The 20576-nt window shown below is 45.1% G+C and overlaps 1 protein-coding gene across 5 annotated transcripts in view; it reads right to left on the reverse strand.

The window, feature by feature from the left end:
- MSANTD3 (Myb/SANT DNA binding domain containing 3) overlaps positions 1 to 20576 on the reverse strand; it is a 1043106-nt gene that overhangs the window by 704851 nt on the left and 317679 nt on the right. The window lies entirely within an intron of this gene.

Raw genomic sequence — 20576 nt, forward strand, 5'->3', positions numbered from 1 at the left:
GAATATTTAAGAAGCACTGGCACATTCTTAAAGGTGACAGACTTCTACAAAGTATCTTACCGGAGAAACCAGTTATTATATACAAACGGGCAACAACACTGAGAGATTTAATTGTTAAGAATGTAGTTGAACCACCCTCCAAGAACCAAATTTCATTTTTTACTGGTAAGAGTTTCTTTCCTTGTAAATATTGTTTTGCATGCCAACATTCTAAAAAATTCCAAGGCAAAAAGAAGGAATTTGAAGCCACCAGTACAGGAAATGTATACCCTATTAGAGACTTTATTAGTTGCCACACAGAAGGGGTTGTTTATGTTTTACAATTTTCTTGTAAATTACAATATGTAGGGAGAACCAAAAGGGCGCTAAAAGTTAGAATCAGAGAGCATGTCCAAAATATTATTGGGTGCCCAAAACATAATGTATCTAGGCATTTTGCCTCAGTCCATAATAATGATCCAGCACATTTACTGTTTTGGGGTATAGAGAGATACAATAAATCATGGACAGGTGATCATAAAGTGAGGTCCCCAAGTCAGAAAGAATCGAAGTGGATACATAAGATGAGAACATTTCTACCTGACGGGTTGAATGTTGATTTCGATCTAAATTGTTTCATCAGTGATTACTAAGTTCTTGCCTGTAGGTAAACCTCATATTTCATTTCCGGTGTCCATCAAAATTATTTTTTATCATTTTTTAACATTTTTTATTTTTTTTCTAAAAACATATATCTTTTCCTTTAAGGCTGGCTTTAATGTATCCTGTGGGTATCAGCATTTTGAGGCTTTTCAGGTAGTTTAACCTTATGTAGCCTTGTTTCTTGCCCCTATATGTGTAATTTTATGCATTTTTAATTATACATTTTTTAATTTTATATTATTTAGGTATATGTTGATATACAATTAATTTTAAGATGTATTATATAAAGAGCAGGTCTCATATAACTAATATTTCCAATTTGCATATACAGTTTTTTGATATAGGCAATGTGTGGCCGCTATTCATGGTGGCATCGCAATTTTCATTTTTATTCATTCAATTTCCCCCAGTGGTCATTTACATATACTACAACTTGGGAGTCAAAATGGCCAACATCCTTTATATGTATGGTCAGAGAGGTAATTTAATGGGATTTTATGGGTGTCAAGCAAATAATTTTAGACAGATATCAAGATAAAAAATATATAAATGACATTTTATTGAACATAAAGTTTAAAAATTTATGCTGGCTAAGCATAGTATAGAACCAACAGCGATACATATCAACGTGAGTAGTAAAGGGTCACTCAGCACTATAGTCCCAACATGTTTCGTACGTTGGGGCTTCCTCAGGGGATATGTGTTGAGGGACCAAGCCGGATAATATCACTGAATAGAGTAAAATACAAATAGAAGCCATCAAAATATTAGCCAAAAAGGTATATTTGGGGAGAAAAGAAAGATGTTAGCGACTGTCCAAAGCTAGAATGTTCAAATGCCAACTAATAAATAGTTACCTGCTGTGAAGATGAGACCAGACGTGGGAGAACAGACACTGTGCTGTACTAGTGAAGATAAACCTAGGTGGGCCCGGATAAGGGCCGTGGGACCAGTGTCTGTGACATGAAGGAATAATGTGAGTAGAATAATGATAAGAAAGTTGGAAATAGGAATAGGTAAGAAACGGGGGGGGGGGGAGAAAAGGAGAGAGAAGGGGAAAGAAAGGAAAATAGGGGGAGAGGGAAAAAGGAAGAAAAAGGAGAAAGGAAGAGAGAGAATGAAAAGGAGGAAAATGTTGAATGAAAAGAAGGGACCGAAGGTGAATGTGAGGAGGAATGAGGTGAGGAGTGAGATGTGCATGAGATCAAATGTAAGGTGATGCAGGTGTGAGAAGGTGAGGTGAAGGGTAATAATTGGGTTAAATTAGATTAAATAGACCAAAATAAAAAATACTTACACAGAACTAGTTACGTCTAAAGGGAAGCAAGGGCTGCCAAACGGGAATGTTTGTCTAATTAAAGAAAATGAATATGTAAGTGTGCCGGTCACATGTCTGCCGACAACCAATGAGGCGGGGGAAGGCAGACATGTGACCGGCACACTTACATACTTAAACCTCCCCCTTTCACATAGCACGCAGATGACAGACTGGCTGCCATGTCGGCGTTGCTTCCTGTATAAAGTACATCTCAATCACCTTTCTATTGCCACTTTTTCAAACAAAAACTTTGTAGAGAGGAAGCAGCAGACTGCGACAACAAAGGATAGTCAGGTGATAAGCCAAAAGGTCAGGGCAACAACCAGATAGGGATAGTCAAAGAACACGCCAAAGGTCGGGATATGAAGCAGACGAGGACAGTCAAGAACAAGCCAAGATCGGTAAACAGGATCAGACGTAGGACACAGAGCAATGAGCACACAGAAACCAAAACACACAATAATGATCAGCAGGGCTGGCTTGCAGTGCACAGGTTAATATAGAGTTCCCTGATAGGGGCTGGGGTGGAGCCGTGCTTTGAGGAGAGATTATTTAAGCAGCCAGGTGAGAGTGGCTGGCCTCTTATTCTGAACACATGGAGAGATAAGCTGACAAAACATTACTGCATAACCATGACACCAACTTTGTGGGAACAGTTTGGGGGGTGGCCCCTTCCTGTTCCAACATGACTAAAAACGGGAGTCTTTGCGTCTGTTTGTCAGGCAGTGTTCATGTTTCTGATGCGCCAATCTCACTACATGTGGCTTTCTTTGTCTAGCTGGAGAGCACAGCTTACAGGTACAAAGGGCGGGAAATCATACACACTGCCTCTGCACAGACACGCCCATACAATCCCCTAGTCATTGTTCATTGGTTGAAATTTGTATAACTCCTCCTGAGTTTGAAGGAATGCCTGAGCTTGGTTGGCCAATTGTGAAGCCATCAATCTCCATTGTTATCACTATTCAAAGTACTATAGATAAACTTTGCTCCCATTGTCAGGGAGGACTATCTGTGGAGCTTTGCAATGTGATTACAGTGGCTATGTCTGTTTTCTTTGGGAAGCGTGGGAGGCTCAGGAGATGCATTATACCAAAGAGCCGAAAAGTGCGCTTATTAGCGCAGGAGACATTGATTACACATTGTGAAAAGAGAAATCTCCACATCAGGATGGTGAGCCAGGATTTTACAAAGCCAACAGAATCTACTATACATCGGATCAAGAGGAGGGAGCAGATCCCAGTCCAGGACATCGAACCGCCGGCCATTGGAAAGCAGTTTTTTAAATCCTTTGTTGTCCTGAGGCCAAGGGGTATGTTTTCTCTGTCCACTGTGTTAGGCAAGTTCTTCCTTGCAAAAGAACAAATCTTTAATGGCGGGATTTTAATTGTTTTGTCATTGTAGATAGGTCTATTGTTTGGGATACTTACCTATATTTCAGTCCTCTATAGGACCCATTTAATACAACCTAAAATGTTTGTGTAAGTAACTATATGCTACGTGTGTGTATGAGTTTGCAGGCTGACACCATGTTTTAACCACTTCCCGCCCGGCCTATAGCAAAATGACGGCCGGGCGGTGGTTCAGTTATCCTGACTGGGCATCATATGACGTCCAGCAGGATAACTGCCGGCGCCTGCCCGTGGGAGTGCGCAGCGCTGTGATCGGTGGTACGGCGTATCAGTCTGACGGTGGCTCTTTACCACGTGATCAGGGTTTCGTGGTTGTCGGTTTTGGGGAAAGTCAGGGAAAATTTACTAATGTACAGAAATGCTAAATTGTTTGCCTTTCTTAGCAGGTTAAAGATGAAGGCTAGAGTAATAACTCTTGTTTACAAGTATCTTTTTCAGGTCATAGCTGTACACATGCATAAATACAGAGGCGTTGCTAGGGGGGGGTGAGGGGGTGAGGTCCGCACCAGGGTGACACCTGCCAGAGGGGTGATACCCGTGCAGAGCCGATCCGCCCTATACGCACACTACGCAAATTATCCCCGGGCGTAGTGGCCGCTTCACTTCCTCCTGCATCTTAGTGACATGATCGAAACTGTCGGCTGCTGTCCCCGCCCACTACCAGCAAGGCTTAGCTCTGCTCAGGTTGAGTTCTGCATCTTCTGTTTGCTTTCCTCCCTGCCTGTCAGTTTGCCCACCGTTTGCATTGCTTTAGAATACTTAGCTGTGTCTAGTTTGAGTCCCAGCATTTTCGGCATCTTCTGTCCCCGCCCACCTTCTATCAGACCTGTAGAATATAGTCTAGGGAAGTGCTACAGGTGGTGGGCGGGCCAGTGGGCAGGGATAGAAGCTGGCAGAAGATGCAGAAAATGTCGGACTGCATCCCTGACAGAGCTAAGAATACTAAAGCAATGCATGTGGTGGGCGGGCTGACAGACTGGGACAGAAGCAGACTGAAGATGCAGAGACTAAACCCAAGAACACAGAAGAACTACAGGTACAAAGCAACTATCTTCTGCCCTTTTCAGCTGAGCACTGTGGATAAGTTTGCTAAATATGAGAATACTCAGTAAAAATATTTGTAAAGTGACTTTGTGCTATTAGGTGAATTATGTTGGAGGCACTGTGCTATATGTATTTCCTTTTAGCTGACTTATGTTAGATTCACATCAATGTGTTTGCTGTGACTTGCATTTGTGTGGGTACAGTAGCCCATTCATTTAACCACTTGCCGACCGCCGCACGACGATGTACGTCGGCAGAATGGCATGGGCAGGCAAAAGGACTTACAGGTACGTCCTTGCCTTCCCGCGGGCGGAGGGGTCCAATCGGAACCCCCCCAGTGCTTGCGGCGGTTGGATTCAGGTCAGGGGCGATCAAAGGTGAAGAAATAAAAAGAGAGGGGCGCACCGGGCATATGCATTATCTTTTGTAAAATATTTATTGAATAAAATGATAAAAGAAATTACTCAGAAGCAGTTGTGGAACAAGGTGCAATGTGAATCAAGCACCGACTAGCAGCAAACAGTTCTTATGATGAGCGAAACCTTCCAGAGGTCTTAGAGAAACATACAAGCATCACTACCGGCTTACGCGTTTCGAAGGGCACGTCCCTTCTTCATCAGAGCTCAGCAGTGAACCCTCCTTCAGTAGTCCCTGTATATATAGTGCCAAAAAAGGCACAATCAGTGGATTAGGGAGGGCACATGGGGCCCCTCCCCATCAATGGATCCCTCCCTCCCAGGCTCCTCAATTATACAAGCAGAAAGGTCAAAATAAATAGAAGACTAAATAAATGAATGTAAATATGTATGAATATCAATGTGATTAAATGCTACCAAAAACAGGGGCTGCCCGTAAGGAGACATAACATACACTTAGTGATAGATGATAGCGTATTGAGCACATGAGGTGCAGAGTGGCATGTGAATCTGTTTAATAGGGGGACGAGCCACATGGCTAGCAAACAGTCGTATGAAAGTGGACACTGTTCCTTCAGTGTCCGATCCGATCCCTGTGCATGTGAGCAGCCCGTGATCATTTCCGGGTAGTAAACCCATCCTGAAACGCACGCCAATGCATTTGCGTTCCAGGCAGGAGGAAGAGGCGGGGTGCGCGTCACTTCCTCTGCGTCAGTCATCGCCCGCTGCGATCAAAAGTGAGGGGGAGGCCACTCATTCGTGGCTCCCTCCTCGCGATCGCTCCTGGCGAATGAAATGCTTCCTCAGCTTCTGTAATGGAAACAGAAGTGGAGTAAGTGATGTAATCTCTCCTCGAGCCGGTCTTTTCGTTCCGGCGCCGAGGAGAGAAGACATCCAAGTAAGTTTGCACAACACTACACTTCCAGTAAAGCACGCAGGCACACTTTTCACCCACCCATCACCCTCCAGTCACCCCCTGATCACCCCCCTGTACCCCCTGTCACACTGACACCAAAAGCAGTTTTTTTTTTCTGATTATTGCATTGGTGTCAGTTTGTGACAGTTATAAGTGGTAAGGCAGTTAGGGTCAGCCCCCTTTAGGTCTAGGGTACCCCCCTAGACCCCCCTAATAAAGTTTTAACCCCGTGATCACCCCCCCATCGCCAGTGTCACTAAGCGATCGTTTTTCTGATCGCTGTATTAGTGACACAGGTGACGCTAGTTAGGGAGGTAAGTATATAGGTTCGCCGTCAGTGTTTTATAGCGACAGGGACCCCTATATACTACCTAGTAAAGGTTTTAACCCCCTGATTGCCCCCTAGTTAACCCTTTCACCAGTGATCACTGTATAAGTGTTACAGGTGACGCTGGTTAGTTAGTTTGTTTATTATAGTTTTAGGGCACCCGCTGTTTATTACCTTATAAAGGTTTACCCCCCTGATCGCCCGGCGGTGATATAAGTTTTTAGGGTCAGATAAGGTCTGTGTCACCCCAGGCAGCGTCAGGTTAGCGCCAGTACTGCTAAAACCCACGCACGCAGCATACACCTCCCTTAGTGCTATAGTATCTGAACGGATCAATATCTGATCCGATCAGATCTATACTAGCGTCTCCAGCAGTTTAGGGTCTACAAAAATGCAGTGTTAGCGGGATCAGCCCAGATATCTGCTAGCACCTGCATTTTGCCCCTTGGCCCAGCCCAGCCCACCCAAGTGCAGTATCGATCGATCACTTACACAACACTAAGCACACATAACTGCAGCGTTCGCAGAGTCAGGCCTGATCCCTGCGATCGCTAACAGTTTTTTGGTAGCGTTTTGATACAGTCGCTGACAGTCAGGAGCTTTTTTGCCTGTGAGTCTCACTAGTGTACCACTAAATTTAGAGCCCAAAATGGCAAATCACAGGTACACTAGTGAAGAGGCCTACACGTTTCTGAGCATGACAGATAGTGAAGAGGAAGTCCCTCATCTGTCAGATTCAGGCTCAGAATACGATCCTGTAGACAACAGCGGCTCAATGACAGATAGCTCTGACGACAGAGTTGTGGTCCCTGCCAAGGTCAGGCGTACCAGACCCCAAACTTCTTCTTCTGTCCTTGAAGTGCAAGAACCGCAGTCCCTCGCATGGAGCAGAGCAGTACTAGCGCCGCTATTCCTTCTGGTGAACTGGCAAGCACCAGCGGCCTAGTACACCCTGGTCGTACATCCAGCACTTCAGTATCACGTGGTGACGTGGTGAGTCCCATAAGTGCAGTTCAAGCTGGCGAGGTGGCAAGCACAAGTAGTGTCCCGCTGCCACCAAGAAGACGAACACAGGCCCGTCGTGCCCATAGTGTCCTTCCTGCTGCATTCGCCAATCCGAATTGGGAACCCACCACTTCTGCAGCACCCGTACTTCCCCCATTCACTGGCCAACCCGGAATTCAGGTGGAAACAGTTGATTTTACGCCACTTGATTTTTATTCACTGTTTTTCACCGAAGATCTCTATAGATCTATTGTGGACCAAAGCAATTTATACGCTGGTCAACACATCGCCACTATTCCCCAGTCCTCCCTTGCCAGAGATTGGAGACCAATTACGGTCTCCGAATTTAAGATCTTTCTGGGCCTTTCCCTCAACATGGGCATAACTAAAAAGAGTGAGTTGCGGTCATATTGGTCCACTGACCCAATTCACCATATGTCCGTGTTCTCTACCTCCATGACCAGGGCACGATACGAGCAGATTTTGCGGTTCATGCACTTCAATGACAATGAACTCTGTCGTCCTCGTGGAGACCCTGAATACGATCGTCTCTACAAAATTCGGCCCCTCGTAAACCTCAATGACCAGTTGTTGGCGCCGTACCTAGTCGCCGTAAGGCCAGATGCTGGTACAAAAAAGTGTCTATATACTTATTTCAATTGGCTTTGCTGAACGCTCATGTGCTATACAGAGCTTCAGGACAGACTGGATCCTTCCTTAAATTCCAGGAAGAGATCGTCAGAGCCCTTCTGTATCCAGACGGTGCTCCATCTCACCTTCCCCAAGCAGATGCAGTAAGCCGGCTGCATGGGAGGCATTTTCCTTATGCCCTCCCGAGTACCCCTACCCAACGAGCCCCCCAAAGAAAATGTGTCTGCAGAAAGCGCGGATATAGGCGTGACACCCGCTATTATTGTCCCTCCTGTCCTGGCAATCCTGGTCTTTGCACTGGTGAATGTTTTGAGCGCTACCAAACACTAGTTGAGTTTTAGCGTAGGGTACAGCATTGCACAGACTAGGACACACTTTCACAGGGTCTCCCAAGATGCCATCGCATTTTGAGAAACCCAAACCTGGAACTGTTACAGTTATAAAAAAAAAAAAGAGTAAAAAAAAAAACAAACAAAAAAACACACAAAAAAAAAATAAAATAAAAAAAACAAAAATAGTTGTCGTGTTATTGTTCTCTCTCTCTCGATTCTCTCTCTATTCTGCTCTTTTTTACTGTATTCTATTCTGCAATGTTTTATTGTTGTTATGTTTTATCACGTTTGCTTTTCAGGTATGTAATTTTTTTTTTATAGTTTACTGTGTTTTAACCATTTTTTTGTTTTCAGGTACGCCATTCAGTTGCAGCGCGGATTTATTTATCTTGACAGCAACAGCGTTTGCTCCCACGATACATAAAGCCGTGAATCCAGCGCTGAGGTGATTTCACCACCACAGTTACATACTTCAGCATATATGCCGAAGCGTGGGGGCAGCAGTGGGCAGAGGAGCGATTTGCTCTGACCTTTTGCGGGAGGATGCCCCCATGCTTCGGCATATATATATATTTTAGGCACAGGTTGCGTTAAAGGTTTTATTTTTTACTATGTTTTTTTTGTATTTGCTTTGCAGGTACGGCAAGTCTTACTGTTATACTGTAATGTTATTTTGTTTTATTGTTAACCATCATTTGCTTAGCAGGTACGCCATTCAGTTGCAGCGCGGATTTATTTATCTTGACAGCAACAGCGTTTGCTCCCACTATACATAAAGCCGTGACTCCAGCACTGTCGGAGGTGATTTCACCACCACAGTTACATACTTCAGCATATATGCCGAAGCGTGGGGGCAGCAGTGGGCGGAGGAGCGATTTGCTCTTACCTGTTACGGAAGGATGCCCCCATGCTTCGGCATATATAAACGGTGCATATATGCCCATCATTAGAAGTGGGTGGATGAAGGGAGGTATTCTAATGGTGGGCATACCCACCGATCAATCTCTTTTTTTCGTTCAGCCCACAGGCTGCATGAAAAAAAGGTTTACAATATATGCCCAACAAGGACCAGCAAGGTACTGGTATGTTGCTGGGCTTTAAGTGGTTATACCAGAATGATGCCTGCAGGTTTAGGTATCATCTTGGTATCATTCTTTTCAGCCAGTGGTCGGCTTTCATGTAAAAGCAATCCTAGCAGCTAACTAGCCTCTAGACTGCTTTTACAAGCAGTAGGAGGGAATGCCCCCCCACCTTCTTCCATGTTTTTCTCTGACTCTCCTGTCCCAACAGGGAACCTGAGAATGCAGCCATTGATTCGGCCAGCTGACCAGACCATAGAGCTGATCAGAGACCAGAATGGCTCCAATCATCTCTATGGCCTAAGAAACCTGAAGCTACGAGCATTTTATGACTTAGATTTTGCCGGATGTAAACAGCGCCATTGGGAAATTTGGAAAGCATTTTATCACACCGATCTTGGTGTGGTCAGATGCTTTGAGGGCAGAGGAGAGATCTAGGGTCTAATAGACCCCAATTTTTTCAAAAAAGAGTACCTGTCACTACCTATTGCTACCATAGGGGATATTTACATTCCCTGAGATAATAAAAATGCTAAAAAAAAAAAAAATGAAAGGAACAGTTTAAAAATAAGATAAAAAATAAAAAAAAAATAAGGAAAAAAAAAAAAAAAAGCACCCCTGTCCTCCCCACTCTCGTGCAAAGGCAGACGCAAGCGTCGGTCTGGCGTCAAATGTAAACAGCAATTGCACCATGCATGTGAGGTATCACCACGAAGGTCAGATCGAGGGCAGTAATTTTAGCAGTAGACCTCCTCTGTAAATCTAAAGTGGTAACCTGTAAAGGCTTTTAAAGGCTTTTAAAAATGTATTTAGTTTGTCGCCACTGCACGTTTGTGCGCAATTTTAAAGCATGTCGTGTTTGGTATCCATGTACTCGGCCTAAGATCATCTTTTTTATTTCATCAAACATTTGGGAAATATAGTGTGTTTTAGTGCATTAAAATTTTAAAAAGTGTGTTTTCCCAAAAAAATGCGTTTGAAAAATCGTTGCGCAATTACTGTGTGAAAAAAAAAATGAAACACCCACCATTTTAATCTGTAGGGCCTTTGCTTAGAAAAAAATATATAATGTTTGGGGGTTCAAAGTAATTTACATTTTTTCATGTAAATAAAAAGTGTCAGAAAGGGCTTTGTCTTCAAGTGGTTAGAAGAGTGGGTGATGTGTGACATAAGCTTCTAAATGTTGTGCATAAAATGCCAGGACAGTTCAATACCCCCCCAAATGACCCCATTTTGGAAAGTAGACACCCCAAGCTATTTGCTGAGAGGCATGTCGAGTCCATGGAATATTTATTATGTGACACAAGTTGCGGGAAAAAGACAAATTTATTTTTTTTTGCACAAAGTTGTCACTAAATGATATATTGCTCAAACATGCCATGGGAATATGTGAAATTACACCCCAAAATACATTCTGTTCCTTCTCCTGAGTTTGCGGATACCACATGTGTGAGACTTTTTGGGAGCCTAGCTGCGTACAGGACCCTGAAAACCAAGCACCGCCTTCAGGCTTTCTAAGGGTGTAAATTTTTGATTTCACTCTTCACTGCCTATCACAGTTTCGGAGGCCATGGAATGCCCAGATGGCACAAAACCCCCCCAAATGACCCCATTTTGGAAAGTAGACACCCCAAGCTATTTGCTGAGAGGTATGGCGGGTAGGACCTCACTTTCTGTCACAAAGTTTTGAAAATTTAAAAAAAGAAAAAAAAAATTTTTCTCGTCTTTCCTCATTTTCGAAAACAAATGAGAGCTGAAAAATACTCACCATGCCTCTCAGCAAATAGCTTGGGGTGTCTACTTTCCAAAATGGGGTCATTTGGGGGGGGGGGGGGGGTTGTGCTATCTTGGCAATTTATAGCCTACGAAACTGTGATAGGTAGTGAGGAGTGAAATCAAAAATTTACGCCCTTAAAAATCCTGAAGGCAGTGATTGGTTTTCGGGGCCCCGTATGCAGCTAGGCCCCAAAAAGTCCCACGCATGTGGTATCTCCATACTCAGGAGAAGCAGCAGAATGTATTTTGGGGTGTAATTCCACATATGCCCATGGCATGTTTGAGCAATATATCATTTAGTGATAACTTTGTGCAAAAAAAAAAAAAAAGTTTGTCATTTTCCCGCATCTTATGTCAAAATATAAAATATTCCATGGACTCAACATGCCTATCAGCAAATAGCTTGGGGTGTCTACTTTCCAAAATGGGGTCATTTGGGTGGGTTTTGTGCCATCTTGGCATTTTATGACCTTCAAAACTGTGATAGGTAGAGAGGAGTGAAATAAAAAATTTACGCCCTTCAAAATCCTGAAGGCGGTGCTTGGTTTTCGGGCCCCCGTATGCGGCTAGGCTCCCAAAAAGTCCCACACATGTGGTATCCCCATACTCAGGAGAAGCAGATAAATTTATTTTGGGGCACAATTCCACATATAACCATGGCATGTGTGAGCAATATATCATTTAGTGACAACTTTTGTAAACATTTTTTTTAATTTTTTTATCATTATTCAATCACTTGGGACCAAAAAAATTTAATATTCAATGGGCTTAACATGCCTCTCAGCAATTTCCTTGGGGTGTCTACTTTTCAAAATGGGGTCATTTGGGGGGGGTTTGTACTGCCCTGCCATTTTAGCACCTCAAGAAATGAGATAGGCAGTCATAAACTAAAAGCTGTGTAAATTCCAGAAAATGTACCCTAGTTTGTAAACGCTATAACTTTTGCGCAAACCAATAAATATACGTGTATTGACATTTTTTTTCCCAAGGACATGTGGCCAAATACATTTTGGCCTAAATGTATGACTAAAATTGAGTTTATTGGATTTTTTTTATAACAAAAAGTTGAAAATATCATTTTCATTTTTTTTTCAAAATTTTCGGCCTTTTTTTACGTTTATAGCGCAAAAAATAAAAACCGCAGAGGTGATCAAATACCATTAAAAGAAAGCTCTATTTGTGGGAAGAAAAGGACGCAAATTTCGTTTGGGTACAGCATTCCATGACCGCGCAATTAGCAGTTAAAGTGACGCAGTGCCAAATTGTAAAAAGTGCTCTGGTCAGGAAGGGGGTAAATCCTTCCGGGGCTGAAGTGGTTAAATGGGCTGCTGTACCTGCAGGAAACACAGGAAAAAGGTCCCTGCACCTCCATGAAAACACAGCCGTGGGGAAATGTGATTTCCCACATCTAAAAATGTGCTGCATTTTCAGAGGCGTGGGGGTGCCAATAAGAATAAATGGCAGCCTTGCGTGTCTGTAAAAAACAGGGATTTTTGCCTACAGGTGGTTGTTGGTGTGGAAATAGGTGCCATTTACACGCTGTCCTGCACATGCAACCACCCGCAACAGTGTGAACCTTGCCTTGGGTCGTTTACACTTGCAGTTGTAATGTAAAGAAGGGGCCCTCTGGGGACACTGATGTAAGAGGGGGCCCTCTGGGGACACTAATGTAAGAGGGGGCCCTCTGGGGACACTAATGTAAGAGGGGGCCCTCTGGGGACACTAATGTAAGAGGGGGCCCTCTGGGGACACTAATGTAAGAGGGGGCCCTCTGGGGACACTAATGTAAGAGGGGGCCCTCTGGGGACACTAATGTAAGAGGGGGCCCTCTGGGGACACTAATGTAAGAGGGGGCCCTCTGGGGACACTAATGTAAGAGGGGGCCCTCTGGGGACACTAATGTAAGAGGGGGCCCTCTGGGGACACTAATGTAAGAGGGGGCCCTCTGGGGACACTAATGTAAGAGGGGGCCCTCTGGGGACACTAATGTAAGAGGGGGCCCTCTGGGGACACTAATGTAAGAGGGGGCCCTCTGGGGACACTAATGTAAGAGGGGGCCCTCTGGGGACACTAATGTAAGAGGGGGCCCTCTGGGGACACTAATGTAAGAGGGGGCCCTCTGGGGACACTAATGTAAGAGGGGGCCCTCTGGGGACACTAATGTAAGAGGGGGCCCTCTGGGGACACTAATGTAAGAGGGGGCCCTCTGGGGACACTAATGTAAGAGGGGGCCCTCTGGGGACACTAATGTAAGAGGGGGCCCTCTGGGGACACTAATGTAAGAGGGGGCCCTCTGGGGACACTAATGTAAGAGGGGGCCCTCTGGGGACACTAATGTAAGAGGGGGCCCTCTGGGGACACTAATGTAAGAGGGGGCCCTCTGGGGACACTAATGTAAGAGGAGGCCCTCTGGGGACACTAATGTAAGAGGGGGCCCCCTGGGGACACTAATGTAAGAGGGGGCCCCCTGGGGACACTAATGTAAGAGGGGGCCTTCTGGGGACACTAATGTAAGGGGGGGCCCTCTGGGGACACTAATGTAAGGGGGGCCCTCTGGGGACACTAATGTAAGGGGGGGCCCTCTGGGGACACTAATGTAAGAGGGGGGCCCTCTGGGGACACTAATGTAAGAGGGGGGCCCTCTGGGGACACTAATGTAAGAGGGGGGCCCTCTGGGGACACTAATGTAAGAGGGGGGCCCTCTGGGGACACTAATGTAAGTGGGGGCCCTCTGGGGACACTAATGTAAGAGGGGGCCCTCTGGGGACACTAATGTAAGAGGGGGCCCTCTGGGAACACTAATGTAAGAGGGTGCCCTCTGGGGACCCTGGTGTAAGAGGGGGCTCTCTGGGGACCCTGGTGTAAGGGGGGGCTCTCTGGGGACCCTGGTGTAAGGGGGGGCTCTCTGGGGACCCTGGTGTAAGGGGGGGCTCTCTGGGGACCCTGGTGTAAGGGGGGGCTCTCTGGGGACCCTGGTGTAAGGGGGGGCTCTCTGGGGACCCCGGTGTAAGGGGGGGGCTCTCTGGGGACCCCAGTGTAAGGGGGGCTCTCTGGGGACCCCGGTGTAAGGGGGGCTCTCTGGGGACCCTTTGGTAAGGGGGGCTCTCTGGGGACCCTTTTGTAAGGGGGGCTCTCTGGGGACCCTGATGTAGGGGGGAGACTCTCTGGGGACCCTGGTGTAAGTAGGGAGGCTCTCTGGGGACCCTAATGTAAGGAGGGGCTCTCTGAGGACACTGATGTAATGGGGGCTTTCTGGGGACCCTGATGTAAGGGGAGGCTCTCTGGGGACCCTGATGTAAGGGGAGGCTCTCTGGGTACCCTAATGTAGGGGGAGGCTCTCTGGGGAGGTTGCCGCGCTATTAAATTTACTCAAATAAGGAAGAAGTATGCTGGAAAATGTTTGGTAGTACACAGCCAAAAAGCCATCAGCGCCCAGTGACTTCCCTTTCAGGAAAGTCTTAGCGGCTGCAAGGATTTCATCTTCGGAGATAGGGAGGTTTAAGGATTGAAGCTGATCAAGGGTCACTGAGGGTAAATTTAAACTAGAAAGGAAATCCGCTATTTGGGCGTTAGTCATGTAGCCAGGAGCTGGCTATTGTGCCTGAAATTTAGGGACAGTATGCAGTGCTATTAAGATGGAGCTGTCTCCATATGTCATTTCCTGGCAGACAGAAACTAGAGCAGAGCAAAATGGGATGTGTAGTGCAGAGTGCTGGGGTTTCAATTTGAGCAGGATTGGCCTGAACTACAAACACCAGATTGTTGAGGAGGAAAGAACAGACTTCTGGAAGAGGGTATAAAAAGGCTGGCTTAGGCCTAGATCGCTCTCTTGGGACATCGACCTGGATCTGCCAGCAGGAGCTCTGTGCCAGTGTGACCTGCGGTAGAGTCGCGGCCTGTAGAAAAGGTAGCCATACAGCTGCATCCAGAGGGACATCTGTGGACAGCATTGCTTCCTAGCTGTAGCGGTCCGGAGGTTGATCCAGATCCATCCACATTACCTGCACTTCAGATCCACGTAGGCCGTGGCGCGGTGTGATCGGAGGATCGGACGCCATTCCCTGAGCCAGAACCCAGAGGGAAAGCCTGAAATCATCATCATCTGCATCATTACCAGCAACTTCTGTGGGGATAGTTGAGTGGGCACCTGCCCATTTGAATCTATAGACACTGCATAAAGACATCATTGGCTTTGCCCACATTTCTGACACTTGTAGCCCCACAGGAAGCAAGCTCTTTATCACCAAATAGACTCTGTATGCAGACATCTGTGCTTTGCTCACATCCCTGTCATCTGTGACTCTATTGGATACAGTACTATTGAAACAACATATATGGGGTGACCATGTGCTTGTAAGTAATACAGGAAAAGTTTGCAATTACAAGGAGTTCATTACACAACAGCTAAATTTGCTCTGTTCCACTGTTAGAATATTATTCCAATTTCATAAATTGAAACTTATACGTGTTATACTATATTCATGGCAAGCTTGCAAAATATATTTGGTTTTATGATTAATCATAATATTAAAATGTGTGAATGACCTTGATCAATTGATTTGATATGATTCTTCAGCTAAAGTTGAGTCAGTAGATATTTCTGGTGTAGCTAGTTTGAGAATACATATAAGGTATCTTGGTATAGAATGTCATGGGAAGTCAAGAATAGACAAGTATCTATGTAGTTGGAGGAATAATTCATATTTGTTTAAATACTGTTAAGTTGGGATTAGTGTAGTCTCAGTCATAATTAATAATATTTGTATGTATTTACTTAATGTTATTTAAGTTGGTAATGTGTTTTATTTTAGTAGTCATTTGGTTCTAGAACATGATCAGCACATTATAAAACAAGAATAGAGTGTTACATGTGGGCTTGTCAATCAAAGTCCATATATGACTCAGAGTTAGTACCTCCTCTTGTATGGCATAATGCATGCCATACAAGGTTCTGAGTTTTGTGAGGTTATTACGTTCACATGTAACATATAAAGCTAGACTTGGATATTCAGTGACACACACAGGGGAAGGCTGACTCATACATACATGTCTATTCATATACCCTTTGACAAGTGATAGACAGGCGATTCTCTCTGAGTAACCTTATACTACGTCACTCCCTACAGCCACCTTGGAAGAATCAGATTGCATTAAGGAGAAGCACATGGAAAGATACATAGCCATGAAGCACACATGCTTCCATACGCTAATTATAGCTTCATAACTATTTATTCTATTTCATATATTTTTACCTACACTGAACTGAACCGTTATACTTTTTACATTGTATTTATGATGCCAACATGTGACAATAAACTCACACTTTGTTTTTAAGTTAGTCTGACCATCAATACTCTTCATCCAGAAACGCTCTTGAGATACGAGAATATTAGTTATCTTCAATATTCTTCATCCACCATCAAATATTTATTTCCTTCATCATACTTGGGTGCTAGCTTCTAGTGTTCTTTCCGCATCTTCCTAAGAGACTAATATTTAGCACAAGGGGTATGCTAACATTTCTCCGGAACTCTGTTTAACCACTTCCCGCCCGGCCTATAACAGATTGACAGCCGGGAAGTGGTTCTGTTATCCTGCCTGGGCGTCATACGACGTCCAGCAGTATAACATGCCGGCGCGCTTCCGCGGGGGCATGCAGCGCAGCGATCGCGAGTGTGGCTTGTCACTCTGATCACGTGGTAATCAATCACCATCAAAACTATCATAACCAAATGGAAAGGACATGGCACAACAGAAAACCTGCCAAGAGATGGCCTCACACCAAAACTCACGAACCAGGCAAGGAGGGCATTAATCAGAGAGGCAGCACAGAGACCTATGCAGAGCTGCACAGTTCCACAGCAGAGACTGGAGTATCTGTACATAGGACGACAATAAGCTGTATGCTCCATAGAGTTGGGCTTTATGGCCAGAAGAAAGCCATTACTTTCAGCAAAAAACAAAATGGCATGTTTTGAGTTTGCAAAAAGGCATGTGGGAGACTACCAAAATGTATAGAGGAAGGTGTTCTGGTCTGATGAGACTAAAATTGAACTTTTTGTCCATCAAAGAAAATGCTATGTCTGGCGCAAACCAAACACATCACATCACCCAAAGAACACCATCCCACAGTGAAACATGGTGGTGGCAGCATCATGCTGTGGGGATGATTTTCAGCAGTCGGGACTAGGAAACTGGTCAGAGTTGAGAGAAAGATGGATGGTGCTAAATGCAGAGATATTTTTGAGCAAAACCTGTACCACTCTGTGTGTGATTTGAGGCTAGGATGGAGGTTCACCTTTCAGCAGGACAATGACCCCAAACACACTGCTAAAGCAACACTTGAGTGGTTTAAGGGGAAACATGTAAGTGTGTTGGAATGGCCTAATCAAAGCCCAGACCTCAATCCAATAGAAAATCTGTGGTCAGACTTAAAAATTGCTATTCACAAACGCAAACTTGAAGGAGCTGGAGCAGCTTTGCAAGGAGGAATGGGCAAAAATCCCAGTGGTAAGATGTGGCAAGCTTATCCAAAGCTAGTTGGAGCTGTGATAGCCACAAAAGGTGGCTCTACAAAGTATTGATTTTATGGGGTGAATAGTTATGCACATTGACTTTTTCTATTATTTTGTCCTATTTGTTGTTTGCTTCACAATTAAAAAAAAAAAACATCTTCAAAGTTGTGGGCATATTCTCTAAATTAAAGCGGTGTTCCGGCCAAATTTATAATTTTGAAATAAAAATACCCCTATAATACACAAGTGTGTTATAACAAATTACAACAAATGTATTCTAGTAAAGTTAGGCTGTAAACTAAGGTCCGTTTTGTTAGTTTACAGCATTAGTTTGTTACAACAATTACAACAAATGTATTCTAGTAAAGTTAGGCTGTAAACTAAGGTCCGTTTTGTTAGTTTATAGCATTAGTTTGTTACTTTATAAACTTCCAGCAGACCGTGGCCAAATCAAGTGTGGGCATCTTTAGCCAGACTGTATTTCTTCCTGGATCTCATCCTTGCAGAGCTCGCACATGCTCAGTGCAGCACAAGCAGTGTAATAGGTTTCAGGTCAGGTTTCCATAGCAACAAGAGTGTCAGAGGAAGTTGCCACCCCTTATCTATGCAAACCTCTCTTCCCCTCCCTCCAGGAACCAGGAAATAAATTACAATTGCATTATTTCTTGTATTTTGGCGTAGACCAAGATGAATTTCTATGACATCACATCGCCCCCAGCAAATCGCATCACATCACCCCCAGCAAATTGCATCACAACACCCCCAGCAAATCGCATCACATCACCTCCAGCAAATCGCATCACATAGCCCCCAGCGAATTGCATCACAACACCCCCAGCAAATCGCATCACAACACCCCCAGCAAATCGCATCACATCGCCCCCAGAAAATTGCATCACAAAACCCCAGCAAATCGCATTGTTCCCATCGCATCGTTCCCAGCAAATCGCATCACATCGCCCCTAGCAAATCGCATTACAACACCCCCAGCAAATCGCATCACAACACTCCTAGCAAATCGCATCACAACACTCCCAGCAATTTGCATCACAACATCCCCCAGCAAATCGCATCACAACACCCCCAGCAAATCGCATCACAACACCCCCAGCAAATCGCATCACATCGCCCCAAGCACATTGCATCACATCGCCCCCAGCAAATCACATCACAACTCCCCCAGCATATCGCATCACATCGCCCCCAGCACATCGCATCACATCGCCCCCAGCACATCGAATCACATCGCCCCCAGCACATCGCATCACATCGCCCCCAGCACATCGCATCACATCGCCCCCAGCACATTGCATCGTCCCCAGCAAATCGCATCACATCGCCCCCAGCAAATCGCATCACATCGCCCCCAGCACATTGCATCACATCGCCCCCAGTAAATCGCATCACATAGCCCCAAGCACATCGCATCACATTGCCCCCAGCAAATCGCATCACATCGCCCCCAGCAAATCGCATCACAACACCATAAACGCATCACAACACCCCCAGAAAATCGTATCACATCTCCCCCAGCAAATCGCATCACAACACCCCCAGCAAATCGCATCACATCGCCCCAAGAATATCGCATCACAACACCCAACACCCCCAGCAAATCGCATCATATCGCCCCAAGCACATTGCATCACATCGCTCCCAGCAAATTGCATCACAACGCCCCCAGCAAACTGCATCGCATCGCCCCAAGCACATCACATCACATCACCCCCAGCAAATCACATCACAACACCCCCAGCAAATCGCATCACATTGCCCCAAGAATATTGCATCACAACACCCAACACCCCCAGCAAATCGCATCATATCGCCCCAAGCACATTGCATTACATCGCTCCCAGCAAATTGCATCACAATGCCCCCAGCAAACCGCATCACATCGCCCCAAGCACATCACATTACCCCCAGCAAATCGCATCACAACACCCCTAGCAAATCGTATTACAACACCACAAGCACATCACATCGCTCCCAGCAAATCGCATCACATCGCCCTCAGTAAATTGCATCACATTTCCCCCAGCAAATCGCATCACAACACCCCCAGCAAATCGCATCACAACACCCCAAGCACATCGCATCACATCTCCCATAGTGAGGGCAGAAAAGCAGTAAGATGTGCCCATGGCACCGCTCTCTCTCTCCGGTTCTCCCATGCTGCCCGCTCGATCTCCGGTGCTGTCTGCAGAAACTAGGGGCTACCCCCTGGCTCCAGTCCTACCGCAAAACTCTTTCTCTTTATCTTCCTCCCAGCTGATGCAGAAACTTCTCCCATTCGCGTCATTTACTATCTGCCAAAAAACGCGAGATTTCGGCAATAGGCAGCACAAAGTTCAGAAAATGGGTGGAACTCCATTTTAAATTATGCAAATCCTCAAACAATCCATGTTAATTGCAGGTTGTGAGGCAACAAAACACAAATAATGCCAAGGGGGATGAATACTTTTGCAAGGCACTGTAACAAGTTACCTTTATGACGTTCAGTCTTATGTTATGCTTTTCTATGTGCCACTTTTGCCTCAGAAAACAAATCAAAATCTTTTCACCTGCATTGTGTAAGTTCCTTATTTTTAGTGATAGTGGGAAAAATGGCTGAACCCAGGGTGTCAGAGCACTTGCAGAGTCAAGGCAACCAGTGGGGTACAGATTCTACCAGTGGCCCTCACAAAGGTAGTGCTACAGTATTTTTGCAACTCACTCAGGGTTTGAGGGGATAAATTCTGTTTGTGGAGTTATTCCAATTCTGTAATTTTATCTAAGATTACAGACAGGGCATGCAACCTCCACCTCTTCTCCCCAGAAGACAATTGAAGCAATAAGCCTCTACAAAAAGCCTTGTGTGAGCACCAAAGAGTGAAATTGTCGACCTCAAATGAGGAATTTAGCTGGAAGAATTCTTTCAGTTGTCCCTGGAGTCGCAGCTTGTGTTTGGGCGATGTATACAGGGAAGTGTCATTACACTGTGTGTTTCTCCTGAAGAGTCACTGAAATAGGTGCATGGTCCGACCAAGTCCTAGAAAGGAACAAGAAAAAATACCCCATAAATGGGACTTTAACAGACCACCAACTCTATGTTAAAAATATCTTTAATGATGTAGAATAAAAAGATGTGTTCCGTCTACAC

Source organism: Aquarana catesbeiana, linkage group LG05 (genome assembly GCF_042186555.1).
Source record: "Aquarana catesbeiana isolate 2022-GZ linkage group LG05, ASM4218655v1, whole genome shotgun sequence".
In the NCBI taxonomy this organism is placed as follows: Eukaryota; Metazoa; Chordata; class Amphibia; order Anura; family Ranidae; genus Aquarana; species Aquarana catesbeiana.